The sequence below is a fragment of the Cololabis saira genome, chromosome 7, assembly GCF_033807715.1.
Source record: "Cololabis saira isolate AMF1-May2022 chromosome 7, fColSai1.1, whole genome shotgun sequence".
Taxonomy (NCBI): Eukaryota; Metazoa; Chordata; class Actinopteri; order Beloniformes; family Belonidae; genus Cololabis; species Cololabis saira.
The window spans coordinates 14536424-14544063 of record NC_084593.1 but is presented as its reverse complement, the minus strand read 5'-3'; the positions used below and the strand labels follow the sequence as shown (position 1 = coordinate 14544063).

At 41.4% G+C, this 7640-nt stretch overlaps 1 long non-coding RNA gene across 1 annotated transcript; it reads right to left on the bottom strand.

Annotated features, from left to right (window-relative positions):
* Nucleotides 1-6258: 6258 nt before the first annotated feature.
* LOC133447478 (uncharacterized) lies at nt 6259-7256 on the bottom strand. Its single transcript, XR_009782911.1, has 3 exons — nt 7135-7256; nt 6956-7014; nt 6259-6822 (listed from the first exon to the last, which is right to left on the bottom strand). It is a non-coding gene; the product is annotated as an uncharacterized LOC133447478 (long non-coding RNA).
* Between the last annotated feature and the right edge of the window lie 384 nt (nt 7257-7640).

The window sequence follows — 7640 nt, the reverse complement described above, 5'->3', positions numbered from 1 at the left end:
GCGCCGCTTAAAAACAGGATGTGTGGTGAGGCCGAGAGGTTCACAAGGTTTTAGGTTTTGATCTTAGTTGAGATCAAATGAGTCCACCGAAAAAAAAAAGTGTAAGTAAGTCCAAGTCTCATCAAATTTAATCACCAAGTGCTGGTAGTTAAACAGATGAAGCAAAGATACAACAAACAAAGATAAGCTGTGGTGAGCCACTTCTCTGGCTTTTGACCAAACATAAATGGTGTTTACTAAGAATGGATTTTAAACAGGATGTGTGGTGAAGAAGAAGCTTCAAAAGGGGAGTTAAAGACACAAGGTCGTTTTAGTTCACTCATTTTATCTGACCGGTTTTAATTATGTTTTCAATTTAAATACCTAATGATCTGGCATTACACAAACATTATAAAAGGTGGTCAAAATGCCAGTTACCATCTCCAGAACACAGTCACTTCAACTTTTCTGTTTTGGGGCTGTGGGAGGAGTAAGAGATACATGACAACATGGTGTACAGTGCTCACTCACACAAGAGTGGGCTTTCTTACTTTAATGTCACACAATGATGCTTACAATAAAAGTGGAAACATGTTCCCTTCAACAACATCTAGTCACTATAACATAACAAGCTCTGGTTGTAGTCAGTTAGAGGACGGCACTCCCTTTCATCTGCAATGTAAACGTATCACAATACAGTGAAATACATTCAAAAATGGTCATGACATAAAGGGATCTGTTCTCTGTTTCTGCGCTGTGATGTGGCGTTGCTGCAACATGAAATGGTTATTGTATTTTAAACAGAGTGAGACAGGAAGATGAGCCCTTTTTTTAGTTTACACCTTAGTTAGAGGCTGAGCCACATCAAACTAACTTTCCATGCAGCGTTTGTCAGTAAACAGTTTGCACAAGCAGAAAAAGTAGAAGGCACAAAGTCTCCCCTGTTTGTCTGTTGATGTGTGTGGTTGTGTCTGAACATACTAAATGTACAGGGGAGGGATTCCTTATAAAAAAAATAAATAAAAATCCCTCAGTGCGGTCACATGCACATCTAAATCAAGCTAATCTAGCTAAGGATTAAACTGGAGTTTCCAAGTAGGCTATTGTTGTGCTCGCCCATGTGCCCATGTGAACTTATAAAATGTATGAACATTTTGTGAATGTGTACATTTAACTTTGAAACGACTCAGCTGAAAATCGGCTGTAATGTGCCTCCAAAAATGGCAGCCTGGCCAGGAACTACAACCCCCAGCATGCCTTGCGTGGGGGGGGGTGGCGCCTACAAGCGGCGCGCATCCAATCGCAATGAGGCACCGATGACGTCACCGCAGCGCGCGTAGGATCAAAACGCAGCGCTGGGCGTTCATCGCTCTCTTTTTTCTTTCATCAACCAGTGGGTCAGTTCGTGCACCTTTGGCTCCGGGCCAAAGGGATCACGGCCTTCCCCCCCCCCCAAAGGGGGGGATCTGCGGCGTGGTCTGGCCGGCGGATCAGCGAGGACCCGCGGCGCAGACAGCGCCGGCTGCATCTCTCTCTTTGTTTTATTCTCTCGCTTCTCCACTTCATCTCATCCGAGCTGGATCGTTTGGCTCTGGGCCAAGATCCCATCTTCCTTTCTCCCCCCGGCTGGGGGGAGGTGTAAGGCCCCATCGGGCCGCTCCGTTGGACCTGCAGCCCGTTGAAGCCGCGGTGCGCGGAGCCGCCCCCATCAGCTCTCGGTCTCAACTTTTCATCCAGAGTCCTGCTTCACGTATCCCCGGTCCCTGGGAGCTGGAAAGGGGGGGGGGGGGGCCGCTCCGAAGCTCGGCCCCGGCCCAGGGTGAGACCCGTTCCTCTATTCTAACCTCTCTCTCTGCTCTTAAACTTCACCTGAAAGGACCTGTGGACAGCCTGCCCCGCGCAGAACCGAGACGCATCCCGCCGCCCGTCCCGGGGCCACGCGCTCAGGCCGACGGGCACCAGCACTCAGAAGAAGTAGACTGGCCCTGCGTGCCCCCGAGACGACGTGATAGCCTCCGGACCGAGGCTGGAGCGCCGGCTGCTTCAGCTGTACCCCCGTCCTCTCGTGATTCCAGAGTCAGGAGGAGGAGCGGGAGAGGCGGGAGGACTCTCTGGGATCGGACTCCGACCAAAGACCCGGCAGGAACCCCTGATCGGCACCCGGAGACCCGAGGAGGCGTGAGGTTTTGAGACCTGGGTGTATGAGTTTAACTGGGAGTGTTACAGAGCTAAATCTGCGTTCAGAGCTGAGATTACATCATCATTGTTATCATTATCATGTTTGATTATTTGGTAGTCGTTGTTTTCTGCCGTAGGCACGTTTTAAATGCTGCGTTCGCCATCCGGTCCGATTGCACGTGGCCCAGAGGGCGCGTCCATGCTTAAATACCACAGAGTTCCGCCATCTTTAAAATACCACCCTTTAAACACTGCAATATTTTAAACTGTACATGTTCGTGATATCATTTTTATTATTGCTTTGATTTCTTTTTTCCATTCCATGCATTTAACTTTCATGTCATATTTTTCTATTGATGTTTTTCTAGTTAATTAATTGTTTTATGAAGTTCTGCCATCGGGATTTATTGGGTATCCATTTACATCTTCTTTGATACCCGTATGTAAATAAATTCTGATTGATTTTTAATGAGTGGTTGTTGTTGTTTCACGCCAGATTTGGTCACAAATTGATTTGTTTAAGCAGAGCCTAGTGTTCGGATATCACGCCTTCATTGTTATTCTGTAAGATATAGTAAGATTTGCTGTTCTGCAGGATAATTCAAATCATATTGAGACTGATTTTCTGCTGTTAAAAGTTATCATTTCCCTAGATTAAGGCCGAGGGTGGTGCCCCGAGGATTTTATTTATCATATTGATCATTCAATTTGATAAATAGTCAACTTTATTAATTATTAATAATTATTAATAAAATTATTAATAACCCTTCGATAACTAATCAGCCAAGCTACCTGAGTTGCACAACACTATGCATGCACAAGAAGACAATCGATTATTGAGTGAGGTGCATTTGACGCCGCAATGCTAGGTGGCGCCACACGTACATTTGCATTTGCGTTCTTCCAATTCCTTCCTTGTTGTTTGTTTTCTTCTTCTCCTACTGTGTTGATATTCTGGCTTTCGCGGTGTCGTCACTTCCAGAAGGGGGGGTCCCGGGGCGGTCACTAGCTCGTCTAAGCGTGGGTACATGCCGGAATAACTTAAATTCTGAGCATTATCTGGCACTAAAAGCTCGATCTCAAGAGCTTCAATTCAGTTCAACTACAGCCTGGCTAACGTGCATACATGGCTTTTAAAAATTCAATATCGATCGGATTAAGGCAACAATTCAACTTTCTGTTAGTGCATGTACAGTATAGTCCTTTTGTGTGCAGTGATAGAGCCCCTGTTGGTATTCTCTTAGTTTCCTTTTTTTGCTGTTCATAATGTTTTTCAGGCGCAATGTCAAGAGGATATGAAAAGCCACCACCACACACACCCAGTCAATGATGCCATTGTGGAGAGGCTGAGAAGCACCAAGTTCCTGGGTGGTGCACATGTCTGAGGATCTCTCCTGGATAACTTCTCAGGCCAATTGGGCTCAACTAGCCTCTACTTCCTTCTCAAACTAAGGAGAGTAAGAGTCCCAACACCCATCCACTTGCACATAGTAGTTTTGCACATAGACTCAAAATGTGTATGTGTATATATATATCTTTTAAAATCTTTTGTTTTTGTATAGGAATTAAATTAATTTTGATTATAATGAAATAAAGTTTAGGGGGTAGGATTTCAGGTTTTTACTTCTTTCTACTCCTTTTTCGAGCATGTTAATTATGATGGATGCATATTTTTATTTATATTTTTGTCTTTTTTTTTCTTATTTACATTTATTTATTATTGGTTATTATTGTTTGTTTTTTTCACTACTGTTTCATGTTCGAAATAAAATTTCAATTTAATTTAATTTAATTTAATTTAATTTAATTTAATTTAATTTAATTCAATTCAATTCAAAACATTCACCTGTTATACAGTATTAATATGCTGCTCACTTCCCATTTTACTTTAACCATAGACGGATTACCGCATGGGCAAAGTGGGCATGTGCCCAGGGCCCTGGAGCCAATGGGGGCCCTCGGCTTTCAAACATTTTTTTTTTTTTTTTTATGTGAAAATTAAAATAAATTTACAAGCTCATAGGGCCCAATGATAGGGCCCCGTTTTGTGTGATACGTTCATATATAATCGTAAATTGTAGGCTATAATTACGATAAAATGTGAATTGTGCGGTCAGTGTTGACTAATTCTGAATTTACAACTGTCCTGAACGCATCAGGGCTGTGAGCCAACGCTGATGGCTGTAAAGCCTGATTTATGGTTCCGCGTTAAATCGACGCAGAGCCTCCCGCGCATCGCCGCGTATCCTACGCCGTAGGCGCTGCGTTGGTGTAACGCGGACCATAAATCAGCCTTAACAGTTAGAGCTAATTTGCCGACTCGGAAAATTTGCGGCTATGAAGGGAGATGAGCGCTAAACTTTAAAAGAGGACTAAGCATGTACAAAGTTTTATGGAAGAGTCAACTACCATTGGTGAGTCAGTGTAACCTTCATAAATAATTTCTTTATCAGAATGTTGTGATATTCTTGACCAACTGCCTATTTGAGTGAGCTTTGTGATGTTGTCAACTAGACTAGAGTCTATAGACCGCTGTGTCTATATCTATCTAAATATATTGTGTAATGTTTTTTTTTTGTATTTAAACTGTATCAAAGATGGAACTGAGTCAGTCCGTGACTGAGTTTTCAGCGCCGTGTGATTGACAGCTGTCAGGCCGGTGTGTGTGTGTGTGTGTGTGTGTGTGTGTGTGTGTGTGTGTGTGTGTGTGTGTGTGTGTGTGTGTGTGTGTGTGTGTGTGCGTGTGTGTGTGTGTGTGTGTTCTTCTGAACAAGTTTGTGACTTTACTCTGCTTTCTGCAGCATAGGCCTATAGGCTTGCTTAGCTCAATAAAAGTGAGAATAAATGTTGATTGATGGGTAGGATGAGGTGTTGTTGAACGTTAAAATGACTATCATAAGGGCCCATGGAGAATGCTCCGCCCCCTCGGTACTGAGACCCACGCTCCGCCACTCCGCCATCCACAACCACACGGTGTGATTGTGGATTCTCTGCGCCATTGTGTGACCAAACTGAGTGATTGGGGAGGGCATGCACCGTGCACGTAGGATATTATTGTAGGTAGGGGCCCATAGCGAGTTTGTGTCCAGGGCCCGTGGTCATGATAATCCGTCCTTGACTTTAACCTGTACTACTGTCCCATAAGCGGCTCTATTTTGGTCGCAAGGAGAAATTGGATGTCATTTCACAGACTTGCCAAAAGAGATATTGGCTGTATCGCAGCCATACATTGTTTATTCTGATCCAAAATTAATGTATATAATTGCAGTCCAAGCCTGAACACAACTACAGTGTAATATTCAGGAGAGGTTGTTGCGCCACCTGTTGGCAACAGGAAATGTTATGTATTACATTGTAGATCTGTGTTCCTAGTGGGATGAGCCGATATGCCTAAAACCTAGTAAACCAGTAGACACTGAAGATGACTGACAGTGAATACTGTAACTTTCTATCAGAGGGGGTCAGTGTGAGAGTGTGGCAACATTTGATGTCTTGCCATGAGTGGTAAAGTTGCTAACTTACACATGCATTGTCCAATTTGTCCCAAATTTCATATTTGATTTGGCTTTCACTCTGAACAAGTGCATGAGAAGGGGACAGAGGCACGGACAGAGAAGGGGGGAGGCATGGATTGATCAGGAACCAGAGGCTGGAATCATGCTAGCTGGGGTAATATAGAATTGTTGTATTCACTGTAAAAAATGAAATAGTTTCAGTTTATTAATTAGAAAGCTTTTAGCTCCATTTCAAATGACAGGACATGTGAATGTGCATTAGACAATGCTTATGTTTCTGATGTTAATGCTAATATACTGTATATACCAATATAATGCATGATAACCACATTGTCTTTAGAAATGGGTACTTTTATATCCTTTGCAAAACTCCCTTGGAGTTGATCGCAATGTGACTGATCCTGAGTACAGGAGTAAAGGTTAATTAAATATGTATTTTCTTTAATTTGAGTGTTATAAATTATTGATGTTATGAAGCTATATGCAGGACTTTGAAATAAGAAAAGATGGGTTCATGTTATTTGAAGTTCATTTATAAGGAAAATTAAACACATACACAAAAAATGTGTAAAAGTGTAATGCCCCTCAAACTGGAAAAGGAGAATTCCTTCAAGATACGTCTTCCAAAAAGCCAAAGTGGGCAGAATTATCAGAAGCCTTTTTAGGACATTTCATAATCAAATACCGCATAGATTATAATACAGAGATAGTTAGAAAAACAGCAGAGCGTTCATTACAGTCATACCAATAACACAATTTGCAGAGTTTCGGGAAAAATAACAAGGATAGACACGCCATATTTACATGGAAATCTTAATCTTAATTAAACCCTGACATTAGAAGTATCAAAAGCCATTTTAGAATATTTCATTATCAAATACCACATAGTTTATAACATAGGGATAGTTATACAATCAGCATTATTACTTTAATACCAGTAACACTATCTGCAGGGCTTAAAAAAACAACAACATAGGAATATGGTTCACACTAAATGTACGCTACTTAAATCCAGCGTTTGTCTTAATCAAACCCTGACATCACTGTAGATCGTCTCTTCATCTACTTGGACATTTCTCCTCGCTGCTTTGTTTCCTTTCCTCCGGATAAAGACGTCTTCAGAATAAATCACAGACTCCTGATTTACCTCCTGAATGATAATAAAATATAATAAAATATTATTAGGAAGAAGAATAAAAAAGACTGAATTAAAAGAGAAGATAACAAAATACATGCACATTTGAGTCTATAAAGTTGTAGTGGAATGGAATGGAATTTTTCACCTGCTGATTTTTCTGTTCACCACTGATCATTTCAGCTTTGGCTCGCAGAGACACAGAAGCTATTTTCTCAAGAAAACAGAGAAAGTAAAAGAATAAATAAAAAAATAAAAATATAAACTGTACATAATATAAGGCTAAATCAAGTCAACAACTGTAACACAATTTATAAATTTACTTACCTTTGCAACAGTAACAGACATTTTTCCTGATAACACAAACAAGGACCACTACGACGGTGAGACTTATTGCCAGAGAGCCACATAACACAAAGAAAAAAATGTTTTCCTTCGCTGAATCACATGTTCTGGCAACTGAAACATGAAATAAGGAAATACAAAAAAATTAGACGTGGATGGGGTATTAATATTGGTAATAATTTTAAATTCCATAAGAATTTGACAGAGTCACCTCCAATATCCAGTTTAGTTCCGTTTCCAAAAACTATCATCCCACATGAGGCAACAGCACAGTAATAATTTCCAGCATCGGAGGAGCTGACGTTCTCTTTGACGAAGCTGTAGATACATCTTTGTACGGACTGAGCCTCAGGACTCTTCTCACATTTACCATCACTGTTACTTTGAGCATAAATTATACTGGGATGTGATTCACCTGACACAACTTTTAGCCAGTACACACTTTGCTCTTCTGGACAAGTTTTCCTTTGAGACTCAGAGAGGACTGA